Source organism: Salmo salar, chromosome 12, assembly GCF_965601325.2.
Source record: "Salmo salar chromosome 12, fSalSal1, whole genome shotgun sequence".
NCBI lineage: Eukaryota > Metazoa > Chordata > Actinopteri > Salmoniformes > Salmonidae > Salmo > Salmo salar.
Genome location: NC_138302.1, coordinates 90,314,594 through 90,334,250, shown reverse-complemented (window position 1 = coordinate 90,334,250; position 19,657 = coordinate 90,314,594). Strand labels below are relative to the sequence as shown.

Below are 19,657 nucleotides of genomic sequence, written 5' to 3'. Positions count from 1 at the left end.
AGAATGAGCAATTGAAGTCTACTCTCTTGCCTTGTGCAAAATTTGGTGATGCAGAAACGAGACCACATGTGTGGCTGTATAATTTAAATCTGGGAATATCTGGCCAAGGAAACATTTCTGGTTGGTCTCAGGGAATGTAAAACATTTAGGAAGTGAGACTTAAAACGGGATTGAGTGAAGTAGCAGCAAATATGTTGAATGAGCAACTAATGAGCATGAGAGATTACTTTATATTTTTCAGTCTAATATGGCTATTTACTTACTTTTGTAGCTCTTCATCAGAAGCACACTTTTTGTAAGTAGTTAGGGCTAACTGTCCTTCCCAAATTTAGCTGAAATGTTCCCCTGAAAGGATTGGTGAAATATGATTGAACTCAGATCTTTAACATCAACAGTATGCGTTGGCTACCACATCTTTAATCCTTATGATATGCAGGCCTATATTTTCATAAACGTTAAGTGAGAGCAAGAGATAGGTTGGAATGTCTGACTGAAATACAGGATGTTGACAAATCTACATTTTTTATATATAAATTAGTGGTGTTTCAATTTCTTGATAAAATGCAGGACATGATGGTTTGGTTGCCGGTCAAAGGGCCAAAATGCAGGACTGTCTATCTAGCACAATCCGGGACATGTGGTCACCCTATTACCAGTCATGTTGAACAGTTCATACACTGCATGTGGAAAGCAGCAGCCTTCTATTTCATTTTACGTTTTTACATTTAAATCTGGATAGCTAAACTCATCTATTTGCCCCAACAAATAGATGGATTTTGCTGTTGATGGGAGAAAATATGATAAATGACTCCCCGATTATCTCAATATGCTCATACAAATATTTTTTTTTATAAATGTGGTTTACATCAATGGAAAGAGTGGTTGATTTAATTTTGCCCGTCCCCCCATTCGCACGCATATGCACACGCACATCACGCCTTCCTTGCCTGCACGTTGGTTAGTAGAGTAGGCTGCCTACCATCGATGTTCATGTTCTCGCCGTGTTGCTCTCGTAAAGAAGCAGTTGATGGAGCAGATGAGCCGGGATCTACCTTTTTTATTTAACAGGGAATAAAAGTATACACTGCTAACTAACGCACGAAAACCTAGCGCTCATCAAGTTCTTTCTACCACAAAGCACGCGTAAAAAAAGAAAATAACTGAAAAAGTGGACACAATTTTGACAGAGTAATTTCAGGTGAGTGAGCAGCGCGCACATTGGACATGTTAAAATGTCAAACGTAACTACGATATCTCAAGCATTTTCTGAATGAAAAACCTATACATTTTTTTGGTGTCATTTTGTTGGGTTTCACTACAAATTGAATGGCTTTCTTGATGGACATTCTTCACTGCATGCTGCAGGTTACAAAGGCAAACTTTGTGCCCGCTGTATTCCCACTTGAAGGTTAACTTGAGTTACAATACAAGAATGATGAATTTCAAAAAGCAGTGTATCAATTCCATTTAATGTAAACACATGAAAGTGAACTGTTTTTATAATCGTCTAAGACGTTTGAAAGGATTATAGAATTAGAAAAAAAATACAGGAATCGGTTGAAAATAGATGTATTTTCATTAGAATATCATTAGATTTGATTCCGTATCAAACAACTAATTAATAACGACATTTAAGTCAAAACCCATTAATAATGCATGACTATTGGAAATGACACTGGTCACATCATATTATGACCATGTGCACTTTTCCTTTCCCCAGTCAAAGTTTAAGGCACAGCATCTAATGCTGCAGCATCTCCCTCAGCTCTGCAGGTTATAACAGTCTCACTGTGTCCCTGTCACTTTATCCAGCAGATTAACATATCATATAACACCCGTCTCACTTATCATCAGAGTGATTCCTCCTCATTCTTGATTCCACATGTAGACTTGCTGCTAATCAGGTTGCACCCCTCCACTTGTTGTTCAGATAATGTCATTGTTACCCTCTCAAGTGATTTTACTGTCTAAAAGGAGTCAGATTACTTCTGATATAGCGATACATTTTTACCTCACTGTTGGGTATCAGACAGCACCCTCTGACCCAAAGAGCGTGTCCTCGCATGCTCGTGGATGCCAAACATATGCACGCTTGTGGGTGTAACCCACTGTGGAAAAACTGGTTGAATAAACATTGTTTCCACGTCATTTCAACAAAAAAATCTGTGATGACGTTAAATCAACTTGGAAAGCTAATTGGATTTGCAAAAAGTCATCAACATAAGGGCATTTTGTATTTTTGTAACCCAACTTTTAATCTAAATCCAATGATTTTGTTTACATTTTTGTTAAGTTCACATTGAATTCACGTTATTTAAAACTTCTTTTAGCGCTGATCCCGTAACCGGGATCAACATCCAGCGAAAAATCAGAGCGCCATATTCATAACCAAATCTAATAATTTCTGTTTCTCAAACATAGGACTATTTTACACCGTTTTATAGATACACTTCTCCTGAATTGAACCACGTTGTCCGATTTCAAAAAGGCTTTACAGCGAAAGCAACACATTACATTATGTTAGGAGAGTACATCGGCAAAATAGCCACACCGCCATTTTCCGACCAAACACATGCATCACAAATAACCAAAACACCGCTAAATGAAGCACTAACCTTTGCCAATCTTCATCAGATGACACTCCTAGGACATCATGTTACACAATACATGCATTCTTTTGTTCGATAAAGTTCATATTTATATATAAATACAGCATTTTACATCGGCGCGTGATGTTCAGAAAATATTTTCCCTCAAATGCATCTGGTGAATCAGCGCTACAATTTACTTAATTACTATTCGAAAACATTTTTAAAATGTAATATTGTCATTCAAAGAATTATAGATAAACATCTCGTGAATGGAACCGCATTGCCAGATTTAAAAATAACTTTACTGGGAAATCACACTTTGCAATAAACAAGGTGCTATGCTAAGAAAAATAGGCTAGGCGATACAGGTTAGTGCCATCTTGGAACCATCTAAAATCAAATATACTATTGTAAATATTCCCTTACCTTTGATTATCTTCATCAGAAGGCACTTCCAGGAATCCCAGGTCCACAACAAATGTAGTTTTGTTCGAAAAAGTTAATTTATGTCCCAATAGCTCCTTCTTGTTAGCGCGTTCCGAAGGCAACTCAAAATGTACTGAAGCCCGCGGGACTTGTCATCACGAATGTGCAAAAAATATATATTTACGTTCGTTCAAACATGTCAAACGTTGTATAACATAAATCTTTAGGGCCTTTTTCAACCAGAGCTTCAATAATATTCAAGGGGGACGATTGCATTGTCTTACTAAACGTTTCGGAAGATGAGGCTACCCATGGGCGCCCGCGTCATAGTAGTAATGGCCCTCCCTCTATGACCAACTTTCCAAGCCTCTCTTTCGGTCAGTTTCTACCATAGAAGACTCAAACCACTTTGTAAAGACTGTTGCCATCTAGTGGAAGCCTTAGAAAGTGCTCAATGAATCCTAAATCACGGTGTGTTTCATAGGCAAAATGTTGAAGGTGATTCCACAAATCAGATTTCCACTTCCTGTTAGGATCTGTCTCGGGGTTTTGACTGCCATATGAGTTCTGTTATACTCACAGACACCATTCAAACAGTTTTAGAAACTTTAGAGTGTTTTCTATCCACATCTACTAATAATATGCATATCCTAGCTTCTGAGTTTGAGTAGGAGGCTGTTTAAAATGGGCACGTATTTTTTTCAAAATTCAGTTGTAGCGCCCCCTATCCTTAAGGAGCTATAAGAGGTTATTAACAACTCATCCAAATGTAAATCAAAGCTAGATTTTGAACTGAAGTCTGTGTCCAGGTCTGATCACTTCCGACACCAGTGTAATGAAACCGGCAAGGATAGTGAGCTTACCACAGTGGTATTTGAACCCACAACCTTCTGTCCCATAGCCCAGTGTGCCATCGACTGTACCACAAGAACTTGCACGTGTGGCCCGTTACTCAGTAATTAGTTGAAGCACCTTTTGCAGCGATTACGGCCTCAAGTCTTCTTGGGTATGCCGCTACAAGCTTGGCACCCCTGTAGTTGGAGAGTTTCTCTTATTCTTCTCTGCAGATCCTCTCAAGATCTGTCAGGTTGGATGGAGAGCGTCGCTGCACAGCTATTTTCAGGTCTCTCTAGAGATGTTCGATCGGGTTCAAGTCCGGGCTCTGGCTGGGCCACTCAAGGACATTCAGAGACTTGTCTCATAGCCACTCCTGCGTTGTCTTTGCTTAGGGTTGTTGTCCCGTTGTCTTCAGACTTCGCCCCAGTCTGAGGTCCTGAGCACTCTGGAGCAGAGATATCCTTCATAAAGTATATCTCTGTGCTCTACTCCGTTCATCTTTTCCTCGATCCTGACTAGTCTCCCAGTCCCTGCTGCTGGAAAACATCCCTACAGCATGATGCTGCCACCACCATACTTCACCGTAGGGATGGTTCCAGGTTTCCTCTAGAAGTGACGCTTAGCATTCAGGTCAAATAGTTCAATCTTGGTTTCATCAGACCAGAGAATCTTGTTTCTCATGACATGCACTATCAACTGTTGGACCTTATATAGACAGGTGTTTGCCTTTCCAAATCATGTCCAATCAATGTAATTTACCACAGGTGGTCTCCAAGTTTGTAGAAAGATCTCAAGGATGATCAATGTAAACAGGATGCACGTGAGTCAATTTCGAGTCTCCTAGCAAAGGGTCTGAATACTTATGTAAATAAGGTATTTTTATAAAATTGCAATCATTTCTGAACCTGTTTTCGCATTGTCATTATGGGTTACTGTGTGTAGATTGAATAGGATTTTTAAAAATGTAATACATTTTAGAATAAGGCTGTAACGTAATAAAATGTTGAAAAAGTCAAGGGTCAATGAATACTTTCCGAATGCACTGTATATGCAGTCACAGAGCAGGAACTTTACGACAGTGGTGGGTCAGTGGCTTGGATGGAGCCATTGCTTATTGCTTATCATTAACCCTCCCTGGGCAAGCGTCCCACCTAGTCAACAGCCGGTGGAATCGCATGGCGCAAAATACAAATACCTCATAAATGCTATAACTTCAATTTCTCAAACATATGACTATTTTACACAATTTTAGAGACAAGACTCTTCTTAATCTAACCACATTGTCCGATTTCAAAAAGGCTTTACAGCGAAAGTAAAACATTAGATTATGTCAGGAGAGTACCCTGCCAAAAATAATCACACAGCCATTTTCAAAGCATGCATATTTGTCACAAAAACCAAAACCACAGCTAAATGCAGCACTAACCTTTGATGATCTTCATCAGATGACACTCCTAGGACATTATGTTATACAATACATGCATGTTTTGTTCAATCAAGTTCATATTTATATCAAAAAACAGCTTTTTACATTAGCATGTGACGTTCAGAACTAGCATACCCACCGAAAACTTCCGGTGAATTTATTAAATTACTCACGATAAACGTTCACAAAAAACATAAATTATTTTAATAATTATAGATACAGAACTCCTTTATGCAATCGCGGTGTCCGATTCTAAAATAGCTTTTTGGTGAAAGCACATTTTGCAATATTCTCAGTAGATAGCCCGGCCATCATGGCTAGCTATTTTGACACCCACCAAGTTTGGCACTCACCAAACTCAGATTTACTATAAGAAAAAATTGATTATCTTTGCTGTTCTTCGTCAGAATGCACTCCCAGGACTTCTACTTCAACACCCAATGTTGTTTTGGTTCCAAATAATCCATAGTTATATCCAAATAGCTGCGTTTTGTTCTTGCGTTCAAGACACTATCCGATGGGTGACGTGCCGGCGCGTATCGTGACAAAAAAATTCAAAATATTCCATTACCGTACTTCGAAGCATGTCAAACGCTGTTTAAAATCAATTTTTATGCAATTTTTCTCGTAAAATAGCAATAATATTCCGACCGGGAGACCTTGTTTTCGTTCAAACACTGAAAATAGAAAATGGAGTCTTCACATGCACGCGCGCACCCGTGTCATTGTTCTCAGAACGACCACTTTCCAAAACCCCTACTGTTTTTCGCCCAGGGACTGCAGAGTCATCATTCCCCGTTCTGGCGCCTTCTGAGAGCCTATGGGAGCCTTAGAAAATGTCACGTTACAGCAGAGATCCTCTATTTTCCATAAAGAGGCTATAGAAAGCCAAGAAATGGTCAGACAGGGCACTTCCTGTATGGAATCTTCTCAGGTTTTGGCCTGCCATATGAGTTCTGTTATACTCACAGACACCATTCAAACAGTTTTAGAAATTTTAGGGTGTTTTCTATCCAAATAAAATAATTATATGCATATTCTAGTTTCTGGGCAGGAGTAATAACCAGATTAAATCGGGTAGGTTTTTTATCCTGCCGTGAAAATACTGCCCCCTATCCTAAACAGGTTAAGAACAAATTCTTATTTACAAGGACCACCTACTTCTTCCCCCCGGTCAGGGAATTGAACCCCAGTCTCCCGCGTGCCTGCATGACACAGGGATTCTTTAGCTAAATAGCTAAGTACTGTAGCCTACTCCCAACCATCACGTTGTACAGCGCCATATTGTCCGTTCCAGCCTAACGGAAACCCAGAGGGTTTTTTGTTTTTCTTGGAATATAAACACAATATTAATCAAATTAATGAAACAAACATTTTTCAAATCAGTCCCATATACTATGTTCTTACAGAAAAGGTTTTAAATTCTCTAGTACAGCTACTGTTGAAGGCTATCAAATGCTTCTCAAAGATGCCCTCTGGTGGTCAAACGAGCACTAACTAGGATTAATGTTACCATGCAAGCTGTGCCGCAGTACTCTGCAACTTTTAAAGGACACACCACTGTTGTTTATTTGAGGTATAAAAAGGCGTCTGAAGTTTTTCTAATTTCCACTTAACTTCAGACTTGATTTGTCATAACGAAAAATGTACCATTAATTATAATCCACATTTCCTGTTGCTGCAGGATTATTTCCCTGCTGTGAGAAACTGGTCCAATTAAGATGGCACATTAAGTGTTTTGTGATGAAAATAATGTTTGAAAAACACTTCAATAAAGAGGCGGACACTGCCTTCTGTTCTGTCCCCTCTGTACATGTAGCATGCTTTGTGTTGGTTTCCATGACGCCTGCGTAGTGGTCGTGTTGTGTTTTAATGTGTCCAGCCGACATTATGTAACATTCAAGCTTAATGTATCAGACACGAGAGCGGAGAGAGGCTGTTGTTTTTTCCTAATAAACATTGAATGTAAAGGCTATATTTCGGAATTACCAAAATCTCAAGTAGTAGTCTCTAGCAAACATAGGTGTGAATTACCATTCTATGTAATGATTTTGAAACCCCACCCCCACAACTATCCTATTAAAAGCAGTGTATATGTATTTAGCTTTTTTGGCACAGGTCGTTAGGCACTAGACTTCGCACGGTCCACGGATCGACTCCCGCATCAGCGGTTCTCGCTCTCTTCACATATGTCGGCTATATTATCAACTAAGGTTGGGCGGTATTCAGATTTTCATACCTTCATACCGTTCCTTTTACCAAACCAGGGTATACGGTATTACTGGCAGTGCCTCTGTACAGACCCAATCAGAGAATATGGAGAGAAGCAATCACTTATTCCCTTTGCTAAATGGCTGTAAGGGAAAATCACATCTCCCCAATGACACCACTGCCAAGGTCAGTTTGATCAATATTCCCATGGGTGACAATTAATGGCGTGGAAATCATAATGTAGCCTATTATTAAAGCATGTGTAGCCAAACACCAGCCTGGTTATGTATGAGGGCTGAAGGCCCTTGGCTGCGCAACATGGCAACAGCTATTCGCATTTTAATATTGAGTTAAATGAGATTTGTTACATTGGATTAAGTCATGTCCCATCAACATGAGTGCGCATTTGCCAAAAGTCACTTACTGTCACCATACTGTAATGTCTGTAATAACAGCTTCTTCTGGGAAGCGTATTCTGGGTAATTAGTGTGTGGTGTGTGTGTGTGTGTGTGTGTGTGTGTGTGTGTGTGTGTGTGTGTGTGTGATATTTACTTATAAAATATAATTAGGGTAACATATTCAAATGTCTGTACTTTACTTGAGGGAAAATCCGGAAAACAAGGGATCAGCGTAAGGTAATTGGAGTGGAAATAATATCTTATAGAAGTTCTATTCACACAGGGGAGAGACCGGAGAGCACTGCAATACAATTTTGAGGAAAGAGGTCCTTAGCCAATCAAAGAACACAAACGTAAAGCCCTTTTTACCAGCAATTTATGGTATGGGCAGGCATAAGCCACGAACAACGAACACAATTGCATTTTATCGATGGCAATTTGAATGCACAGAGAGATCGCGATGAGATCCTGAGGCCCATTGTCGTGCCATTCATCCGCTGCTATCACCTCATGTTTCAGCATGATAAAGCACAGCCCTATGTATCAAGGATCTGTACACAATTCCTGGAAGCTAAAAATGGCCCAGTTCTTCCATGGCCTGCATACTCACCAGACATGTCAGCCGTTGAGCATGTTTGGGAGGCTCTGGATTGACCTGTACGACAGCGTGTCCCAGTTCCCGCCAATATCCAGAAACTTCGCACAGCCATTGAAGAGGAGTGGGACAACATTCCACAAGCCACAATTCTATGCAAAGGAGATGTGTCGTGCTGCATGAGGCAAATGATTGTCACACCAGATACTGACTGCTTTTCTGATCCATGCCCCTACTTTTTTTTAAGGTATCTGTGACCAACAGATGCATATCTGTATTACCAGTCATGTGAAATCGATAGATTAGGGCCTAATTAATTTATTTCAATTGACTGATTTCCTTATATGAACTGTAACTCAGTAAAATCTTTGAAATTGCATGTGCCGTTTATTTTTGTTCAGTGTACAAAAAGCTCAAGTTTAAGGGGAACTTCAAATGATGGCAATTTATATTTCATTCCAGCTTAAACATGCTGTATTTTGCTAGATACAGTGTATTCGGAAAGTATTCAGATCCCTTGACAATTTCCACATTTGGTTACGTTACAGCCTTATTCTAAAATTGATTAAATTGTTTTCCCCCTCAATCTACACACAATACCCCATAATGACAAAGCACATTTATTAAAAATATTAAATTGAAATATCACATTTTGCATAAGTATTCAGACCCTTTACTCAGTACTTTGTTGAAGTGCCTTTGGTAGCGATTACAGCTTCTTGTGTATGACGCTAGAAGCTTGGCACCTGTATTTAGGTAGTTTCTCACATTATTTTCTACAGAGCGTCGCTGCACAGCTATTTTCAGGCCTCTCCAGAGAAGTTAGACTGGGTTCAAGTCTGGGCTCTGGCTGGGCCACTCAAGGACATTGAGACTTGTCCCGAAGCCACTGCTTCGTTGTCTTGGCTGTGTGCTTAGGGTCGTTGTCCTGTTGGAAGGTGAACTTTCGCCCCAGTCTGAGGTCCTGAGCACTCTGGAGCAGGTTTTCATTAAGGATCTCTTTGTACTTTGCTCCGTTCATCTTACCCTCGATCTTGACTAGTCTCCAAGTCCCTGCCACTGAAAAACATCCCCACAGCATGATGGTGCCACCACCATGCTCCACCTTAGGAATGGTGCCAGGTTTCCTCCAGACGTGACGTTTGGCATTCAGGCAAAGAGTTCAATCTTGGTTTCATCAGACCAGAGAATCTTGTTTCTCATGGTCTGAGAGTCTTTAGGTGCCTTTAGGAAAACTCCAAGCAGCTGTCATTTGCCTATTACTGAGGAGTGGCTTCCGTCTGGCCACTACCATAAAGGCCTGATTGGTGGAGTGCTGCAGAGATCGTTGTCCCTCTGGAAGATTCTCCCATCTGCACAGAGGAATTCTGGAACTCTGTCAGCGTGACCATCAGGTTCTTGGTCACCTCCCTGACCAAGGCCCTTCTCCCCCGATTGCTCAGTTTGGCCGGGCGGCCAGCTCTAAGAGTCTTTGTGGTTCCAAACTTGTTCCATTTAAGAATGATGGAGGCCACTGTCTTCTTGGGTACCTTCAATGCTACAGACATTTTTTGCTACAGATCTGTGCCTCGACACAATCCTATCTCGGAGGTTTACGGATAATTCCTTCGACATGGCTTGGTTTTTGCTCAGACGTGCACTGTCAACTGTTGGACCTTTATATAGACAGGTTGAATTTACCACAGGTCGACCTTCAGATGTTTCAAGTTGTAGAAACATCTGAAGGACGATCAATGGAAGCAGGGTGCACCTGAGCTCCATTTCGAGTCTCCAGTCTCATAGCAAAGGGTCTGAATACTTATGTAAAAACTTTTTTTTATACATTTTCAAAGAATTCTGATAACCTGTTTTCACTAGGTTGATGAGGGGGAAAAAATAATTTTTGAAATTTTAGAATAAAGCTGTAACTTAAAAATGTTTTGAAAAAGGGAAGGGGTCTGAATACTTTACGAATGCACAGTATGTAAATCTTCAACTAGTCATTGATTGCCATTGGATAACTACAGAGAGCTGTGAAAGACTACAGACAACTATCAGTTTACCTTCCATGGAACCTGGTCCGGTAAGGTTAAACCACAATAGCTAATTAGTGTCCTGGTTTTACAGTTAAGTGTTTACATTCATAGAAATAACAGTGAACAAGAAAAAATTGTTCACGTCATGCTTCATGTGCTTGTAGATAAAAATGCATTTTAAATTGGGTTGTAGCTGATGAGTACTCACTATTCAATCTATTTGAAGGTACTAAAATCATTCCATGAAGGACCTATTTTGATCTTTTGATGCAAGACCAAAAATGTTTTTGTATTGCATCCAAAAACCCAGTGAGGCATGCATGACGAGACTAGCCAACCACTAAATTTAGCTCTGTTCCTGTACAACACAGTGTGGATGGGCAATGCGTCTATCCCCCCCTCCTCATGTGTGATGCTGCTGGTTGCGTTCTAAAGGCACCACACTGTACCCCTGACGCTTATGTAGGACTTGGTAACCACGGCAACAAACAACATCAGAACAGAATGGTCAGACCCAGGCGGTAAAGCGTGAAGAAGAGGGAATAAAGATCTCCGACTTAAAACAATAAGTCAGAAGCTTCCATCCTGTCAACAGCAGATCAAACAGGTAAAGAGGAGCTTCACACACCTGCTTGATGCAGAGATCTCTCACTGTTCTCTTCTCACCAGTGATTTCATGCCGTTTTAGGATTTCCTTGCTGTTGTGTAATAATCAAACGTGTTTGGTTTGCTGTTGCCCTAGTTGCTGATGGTACCAATCTATGTTTTTGTTTTATACTAAATCTGGGTGTGCATTGAGGTTGATTTAATCAAAGTCCACCAAGTGGGGGGGAAATACACGGCGATGGTCATAGTGTTCTGAAAGGCAACGTCTGTTTCCTAGCTTGGTGTTGTGCATGACCATCTGTTCCCTGTCACCAGTGCTTCACAAGAATTAACCTTTGAAAGTTCCAAGCTCATGCCAGGGATCAGGGGCATGTCTATGGCTGGTGGCCAGGCACCAACCTGCATCAGACCTGGGAGAAGAATTTACATTTTAGTCATTTAGCATACACTCTTATGCAGAGCGACTTTTATGAGTAATTTGGGTTAAGTGCCTTGCTCAGAGGCACATCGACACATTTTTCACCTAGTTGGCTCAGGGATTCAAACCAGTGACCTTTCAGTTACTGGCCCAGTGCTCTTAACCGCTAAGCTACCTGGTTATTGTATGGTACTTACAGTAGCATTATGAGGCTGTATATTAAAAAATATAAACGCAACAATTTCAAAAATGTATAAGGAAATCAGTCAATTGAAATAAATTCATTAGGCCCTAATCTATGGATTTTACATGACTGGGAATACAGATATGTATCTGGTCACAGAGACCTTAAAAAAAGGTAGGGGCGTGGATCAGAAAAACAGTCAGTATCCGGTGTGACCACCATTTTCCTCATGCAGTGCAACACATCTCCTTCGCATCGAATTGATCAGGCTGTTGATTGTGGAATGTTGTCCCACTCCTCTTCAATGGCTGTACAAAGTTGCTGGATATTGGCGGGATCTGGGACACGCTGTCATATACATTGATCCCAAACATACTCAGTAGGTGACATGTCTGGTGAGTATGCAGGCCATGGAAGAACTGGGACATTTTCAGCTTCCAGGAATTGTGTACAGATCCTTGCGACATGGGGCCATGCATTATCATGCTGAAACATGAGGTGATGGCTGTGGATGAATAGCACGACAATCGTCCTCAGGATCTCGTCACAGTATCTCTGTGCATTGACGTCACGGTATCACTGCCCATACCATAACCCCACCGCCACCATGGTGCACTCTCTTCACAATGTTGACGTCCGCAAACCGCTCTCCCACACAACGCCATACACTCTGTCTGCCATCTGCCCGGGACAGTTGAAACCAGGATTCATTCGTGAAGAGCGCACTTTTCCAGCATGCCAGTGGCCATTGAAGGTGAGTATTTGCTCGCTGAAGTCTGTTATGATGCCAACATGCAGTCAGGTCTAGACCCTGGTGAGGACAAAGAGCACGCAGATGAGCTTCCCTGAGAGTTTGACTGTTTGTGCAGAAATTCTTCAATTGTGCAAACCCACAGGTTCATCAGCTGTCCGGTTGGCTGGTCTCAAACGATCCCGCAGGTGAAGAACCCGGATGTGGTGGTCCTGGCATAGTTACACGGGAGGGCAGTTGGATGTACTGCCAAATTATCTAAAATGATGTTGGAGGCGGCTTATGGTAGAGTAAAATTCCATTATCTGGCAACAGCTCTGGTGGACATTCCTGTATTCAGTGTGCCAGTTGCACGCTCCTTCAAGCTGAGACATCTGTGGCATTGTGTTGTGCAACACAACTGCACATTTTAGAGTGGCTTTTTATAGTCCCCAGCACAAGGTGAACCTGTGTAATGATCATGCTGTTTAATCAGCTTCTTGATATGCCACACCTGTCAGGTCGATGGATTAACTTGGCAAAAGATAAATAAATGCTCACTATAACAGGGATGTAAACAAATGTGTGCAATTAAAAAAAAATGTAATACGCTTTTTGTGCATATGGAACATTTCTGTTATCTTTTATTTTAGCTTATGAAACATAGGACAAACACTTTACATGTTGTGTTTTTATATTTTTGTTCAGTGTATGAAATGAGCTATGGAAACAACTAGGGATGCACGGTCCCGTGTGGCTCAGTTGGTAGAGCATGGTGTTTGCAGCGCCAGGGTTGTGGGTTCGATTCCCATGGGGGACCAGTACGGAAGAAAATGTATGAAATTCACTACTGTAAGTCGCTCTGGATAAGAGCGTCTGCTAAATGACTAAAATGTAAAATGTAAATATATCGGTGAGCATATCAGAATCGGACGATATTAGCTAAAAATGGCAACATTGGCATCGGCCCGATGTCTAGTTTAACGCAGATGTGCGAAACCGATGTCAAAGCTGACGTGCATACCTATATAACATAAGTCTCTTAAATAATAGATCCACCATTGAGCACAAAAACAACACTTGTTACAGAATATTTTACATAGATGTTATTTCTATCAGACAAACCATGCCTGACAACATGATCCAATAAGACAGAAAAATAGAAGAACATTTAAAGGCGTAAAAATACACACTAAAACAGAACAAAAACAGAAAAATACTAAGCTCACACTTCCAACAGCCAAACAAGTTCAAGTCGAGCACTCATTTGAAAGAGTAAGATATTTTCAGCGAGACAACTCAAAGGCGAAATCCATAAATGCCAAGATAATGGAATTCATTGCCCTTGACAATCAACCATTCTCTATCGTGGATGAAGTTGGCTTTCGCTGACTGATCGAGCACCTCGAGCCCAGGTACACACTACCAAGTAGGCGCTATTTTTCAGATATTGTACACAGTATTGTTGAAATGCACATCTATGAGCTAGTTGCTATGGGCGTCACTGCTATTAGCTTCACAACTAACATTTGGACTAGTGATGTCAGCCCCATGAGCATGCTGAGTCTGACAGCACAGTGAGTCGACGAGGATTTTGTACTGAGGAAAGCCGTATTGCATGCTCAAGAATGTGCTGGTTCTCATTCCGCTGCTGCCATTTCAATGGCATTTGACAACCTATTTGAAACATGAACACACTCCTAGCGCCATTTGAACAACTGAATTGAGAAATAAGCTAATCAACTGCATCTGCAGCAGGTGTGATACCCTCTGTCATGGCATTGAAACGCCTGCTCAACAAAACTGCCGACACAGACGGTGGGGTTAAAATTTACAAAAGTACTTGAGGCTGTGAACACAAGCGATGGAAATGTACACAGTGACAGTGTGCACCGAGGAAGAGAGGCCACAAACAGACAGCTGAAACTTCATTGCTTGACATGTATTATGAAATCCTAGTTGAGACTGAACAAATGAACAATGAAACAGCAAGTAAGTGAAAGAGATAGGTTTTGATTATGTTTTACTGGTAATGGGGACATACTTAAATGCCAACAAAATAACTTTTTGGTCAGTGTGTGTTTGTGTGTAACCTGTACTTAACTAGGCAAGTCAGTTAAGAACAAATTCCGTGTCACGATACAACAGGAATACAGCATGATAGAATGTGATGCCTAAGACAAATTTTTACTTGCAGTCATTAGTGGGCATTTGAATCTATGTTCCTTTTTTCTTCCTTTTTTTGTTGGATTACAACAGGATATGAGGACTACGTGAAATATGTCTTGCATGTAATGGACATTAGAATAAAGGACTTGTCTTGCGATATATTTAGGTTGTTTTCAAAAAACAATTGCCATTTTTTTCGAACAGTTGAATCCAATGAACTGAGCAGGCTGGGCTGACATGCTTATAGCCTTGCTAGGACTTTCAAATATGAGCATGCATTTATAAGATTGTGCTGTTTTTATTATTTCTATTAATATTATCTATTATTGTTACTATAAAAAAAATCTGACTGTTTTCCATGTTACTTGGTTAGTTCTCTTAAGCATCCTCATAGGTATTTATGTTATCATGGGACTGCCCATATTTCCCTCTGGCCAATGCCAATTGGCGGCCAAGAGTTTGCCTTAGGACGCAAAGGTGTGTCATGAGTCAGGCAGATGGTCTGATGGTCTTAATGACAACAGACCTAGATATGGGGGGAGGTTTTAGTGGGTGGAATATTAGGACAATTGGAGGTTTACAAAGTTGCAGCTACAGCATGCTTAACATTGCAAATTATTATGGTACAGCTATATGGACACTTAATCATCATGGTGCTTTTTAAGGGTAAGTTTACAAACATTGGTTGTGGTAAGTGTAATTTAAACTTGGGTATTTTGTATTTTTGTATTTATTATGGATCCCCGTTAGTTCCTGCCAAAGCAGCGGCTTCTGTTCCTGGGGTCCAGCAAAATTAAGGGAGTTAATACCATTTTAAAAACATTACAATACATTCACAGATTTCACAACACACTGTGTGCCCTCAGGCCCCTACTCCACCACTACCACATATCTACAGTACTAAATCCATGTGTATGTGTAGTGCGTATGTTATCATGTGTGTATGCATGTGTCCGTGCCACTGTTTGTTGCGTCACAGTTCCCGCTGTTCCATAAGGTGTTTTTTTTATCTGTTTTTTTTTAATCAAATTTTACTGCTTGCGTCAGTTACTTGATGTGGAATAGAGTTCCATGTAGTCATGGCTCTATGTAGTACTGTGTGCGTCCCATAGTCTGTTCTGGACATGGGGACTGTGAAGAGAACTCTTGTGGCATGTCTTGTGGGGTATGCATGGGTGTCCGAGCTGTGTGCCAGTAGTTTAGACAGACAGCTTGGTGCATTCAGCATGTCAATACCTCTCATAAATAAAAGTAGTGATGAAGTCAATCTCTCCTCCACTTTCAACCAGGAGAGCTTGATATGCATATTATTAATATTAGCTCTCTGTATACATCCAAGGGCCAGCTGTGCTGCCCTGTTCTGAGCCAGGGCAGCACGGCACCTGACCACACGACTGAACAGTAGTCAAGGTGTGACAAAACTAGGGCCTGTAGGACCTGCCTTGTTGATAGAGTTGTTAAGAAGGCAGAGCATCGCTTTATTATAGACAGACTTCTCCCCATCTTAGCTACTACTGCATCATTTATGTTTTGACCATGACAGTTTACAATCTAGGGTCACTCCAAGCAGTTTAGTCATCTCAACTTGCTCAATTTCCACATTATTTATTATAAGATTTAGTTGAGGTTTAGGGTTTAGTGAGTCTTTTGTTCCAAATACACTGCTTTTAGTTTTAGAAATATTTAGGGCTAACTTATTCCTTGCCACCCACTCTGAAACTAACTGCAGCTCATTGTTGAGTGTTGCAGTCATTTCAGTCGCTGTACTAGCTGACGTGTATAGTGTTGAGTCATCCGCATACATAGACACTCTGGCTTTACTCAGTCAGTGGCATGTTGTTAGTAAAAAAATTAAAAAGCAAGGGGCCTAAACGGCTACCCTGGGGAATTCCTGATTCTAACTGGATTATATTTTAGAGGCTTCCATTAAAGAACACCCTCTGTGTTCTGTTAGACAAGTAACTCTTTATCCACATTATAGCAGGGGGTGTAAAGCCGTAACACAAGTTTTTCCAGCAGCAGACTGATCAAAAATGTCAAAAGCTGCACTGAAGTCTAACAAGACATCCCCCACAATCATTTTATCATCAATTTCTCTCAGCCAGTCATTTGTGTAAGTGCTGTGCTTGTTGAGTGTCCTTCCCTATAAGGTTGCTGAAATTCTGTTGTCAATTTGTTTACTGTGAAATAACATTGTATCTGGTCAAACACAATTTTTTCCAGAAGTTTACTAAGCGTTGGTAACAGGCTGATTGGTCGTTATTGTAAGTGGGAAAATAAGTATAGCAAGTTATAATTGTAATGGCTTAGCAGATCATTAAAAAACTAATTCATGGCTAAAAGAGGTTGGGTGGAAAAAGGACTGGGAGGGAGAAATATATTTTTGTCATGGGCAAAGAAACTCAAAAGGGGTGATTATACTAATTAATACAAATTTTGATCCGATTTTGCAAACAGATCCACAAGGAAGATGGATTATTTTAAATATGCTATTGGACCAAAAACGGATCTGGCTAATTAATCTATATGGGCCAAATAATGATGATCCACACTTTTTCAAATACATATATAATCTATTGAGCTCACAAGCAACGACATAATCTATTATGATGGTGGGAGATTATAATACGGTTTTAAGTACCTCAATGGATCGTAAAGGAAATCATTCTACAAAATATCACCCTCAAGCACTTAAGGAGATCACAAAGATCATGGATACATTAGAACTAGTTGATATGTGGAGGTTGAAAAACCCTGACCTAGTGAGATATACATGGAGGAGGCTTAATCAAGCTAGCCGTCTTGATTACTTCCTTGTCTTGTTCTTGCTGGCATCAAAAGTTTAAAAAAAGTATTAATAGGAGACCGAATGCGATCGGACCAGCATCTAATTGGCCTCCATATAACTCTTACAGAATTTCCAAGTGGACGGGGATATTGGAAATCTAATCAAAGCCTATTGGATGACAATTTATTCTTAACGAAGACAAAATAATTCATAAATTACTTTTTTTTGTACAACATAGGTACAGCAAATCCCCTTATTGTATGGAACACTTTCAGATGTACTTTTAGAGCCATTCAATACAATATTCATTAAAACAAAAGCAGTTTAGGTCTTAAGAGATTAGACTAATAAAGGAAATGGAGGAAGTAACAGCGCAGATGGTAATGGGAACTGTACTACAGAGGCACAAAATAGGTTAGAGGAAAAACAAAAAGAAATGGAGGTACTTATTCAAGAACGATCAAGTGTAATGTATTAGAAAAATAAAGCGAATTGGATGGAAAATTGTGAAAAATGCACCAAATCTTTCTTGAATCTTCAACATAGAAATTTGGGCAAAAATAATTTATAGAAACGTGTTATAAATGGCGTTATCCATGATTCACCAAATTATATTTTGAAAGAGGACGCAAAGTATTTTAATCATGTTTTTTTTTCAGTCTCCTCCATGTCCACTGAATGATGTTTACTGTAAGGATTTCTTTCATAATAATAATAATAATAATGTAAAATTATTATTAACACATTCACAGAAAGACCTGTGTAAAGGCCAACTTACAGAATAATAACTTTGAGGCAATAAAATATTTTCAGTCTGGAAAAACACCAGTGCTTGACGTTATACCAGTAGAAGTATATCAGACCTTTTTTGATGTACTCAAAATCCATTATTAGCATGTTTTAATTACTCTCATACAAATGGTAGACTTTCAGGTACTCAACAAGGTTTGATTTCATTACTACTAAAACAGGACCCAGGTGGTAAGTTAGAGATCCTGTCCATTTAAAACAAACTGGAGGCCTCTAATACTTCATTGTTGTGATGTAAAAATCCTGGCGAAATGCATAGCACATAGAATAAATAAGGTTTTTCCAGATATTGTTCATCCTGATCAGACAGGTTTTTTACATGGAGGATATATTGGAGATAATATACGACAATTACTTGAAATAATTGAACATTATGAAACATCGAATATACCAGGTCTGGTCTTCATAGCAGATTCTGATAAAGTATGACTAGAATTGATATATAAATGCCTGGATTACTTCAATTTTGGTGAATCTTATACAATGGGTTAAAGTTATGTACAGCAACCCCAGATGTAAATAATGGTTACTTCTCAGATAGTATTGAGCTTTTAAGAGGAGTAAATCAAGGCTGTCTGTTGTCTCCAAATCTATTTATGGCCATTGAACATTTTGAAAATGTAGATCCAACAAGAACATCAAGGGGTTAGAAATCCAGGGGATAAAAACAAAAGTGTCAATCTATGCCGATGACTCTAGTTTTTTCTTAAATCCGCAATCTGGATCCCTGCACAGTCTCATTAAAACCTAATTATGACAAGTGTACCATATTAGGTATTGGATTGTTAAAAAAATGTGTTTACACTACCTTGTAGTTTACCAATAAAATGGGCGGATGGTGAAGTAGACACACTTGGTATTCACATCTCAAAAAATATAAATTAACTTACCACAATCAATTTCAATAGAAAGTTTGCAAAAATAGATAAGATTCTGCAACCATGGAGAGGTAAACGCTTGTCTATTTATGGAAAATCACATGATTAGCTCTTTTGTCCTATAACAGTTTACTTACTTACTAATGGCACTGCCTACTCCAGATGACAAAATGAAAATATTTCATTTTGGAATGCTAAGGCAGACAAAATTAAACATGCCTATTTATATAATGAATATGAGTTTGGGGGGCTGAAATGATTAAATATTAAAGCTTTAAACTAAAAGCTTCACTCATACATAATTTATACTTAAACCCCAACATTTTCTCCAGTAGATTATTAAGGCTCATCCTTTGTTCAAAAATGGCCTTTTTGACTTCATACAAATAACGACTTCTCATTTCTGACTAATTGAAAATGAAATTTTGTTTAAAGGATCGCCCTTTCTTAAATAAGCCATACAAAGCTGGTCACAATTTCAGTTTTATCCCCCAGAAAAGATAGAACAAATGTTATGGTTAAACTCAAATATACTGATTTAATAAAAAAAAAAAATGTATATTTATTAATGATAT

General features: G+C 39.6%; 1 protein-coding gene across 1 annotated transcript in view; it reads left to right on the top strand.

Moving 5' to 3' along the window:
- The first annotated feature begins 979 nt into the window (after nt 1-979).
- The window catches only part of LOC106565986 (caM kinase-like vesicle-associated protein), a 44,100-nt gene continuing 25,422 nt past the window's right edge, over nt 980-19,657 (top strand). The window contains exon 1 of the mRNA XM_014133718.3: nt 980-1,198. The gene's annotated coding sequence lies outside the window, so the exon portion shown is untranslated. The remainder of the gene's footprint in view (nt 1,199-19,657) is intronic.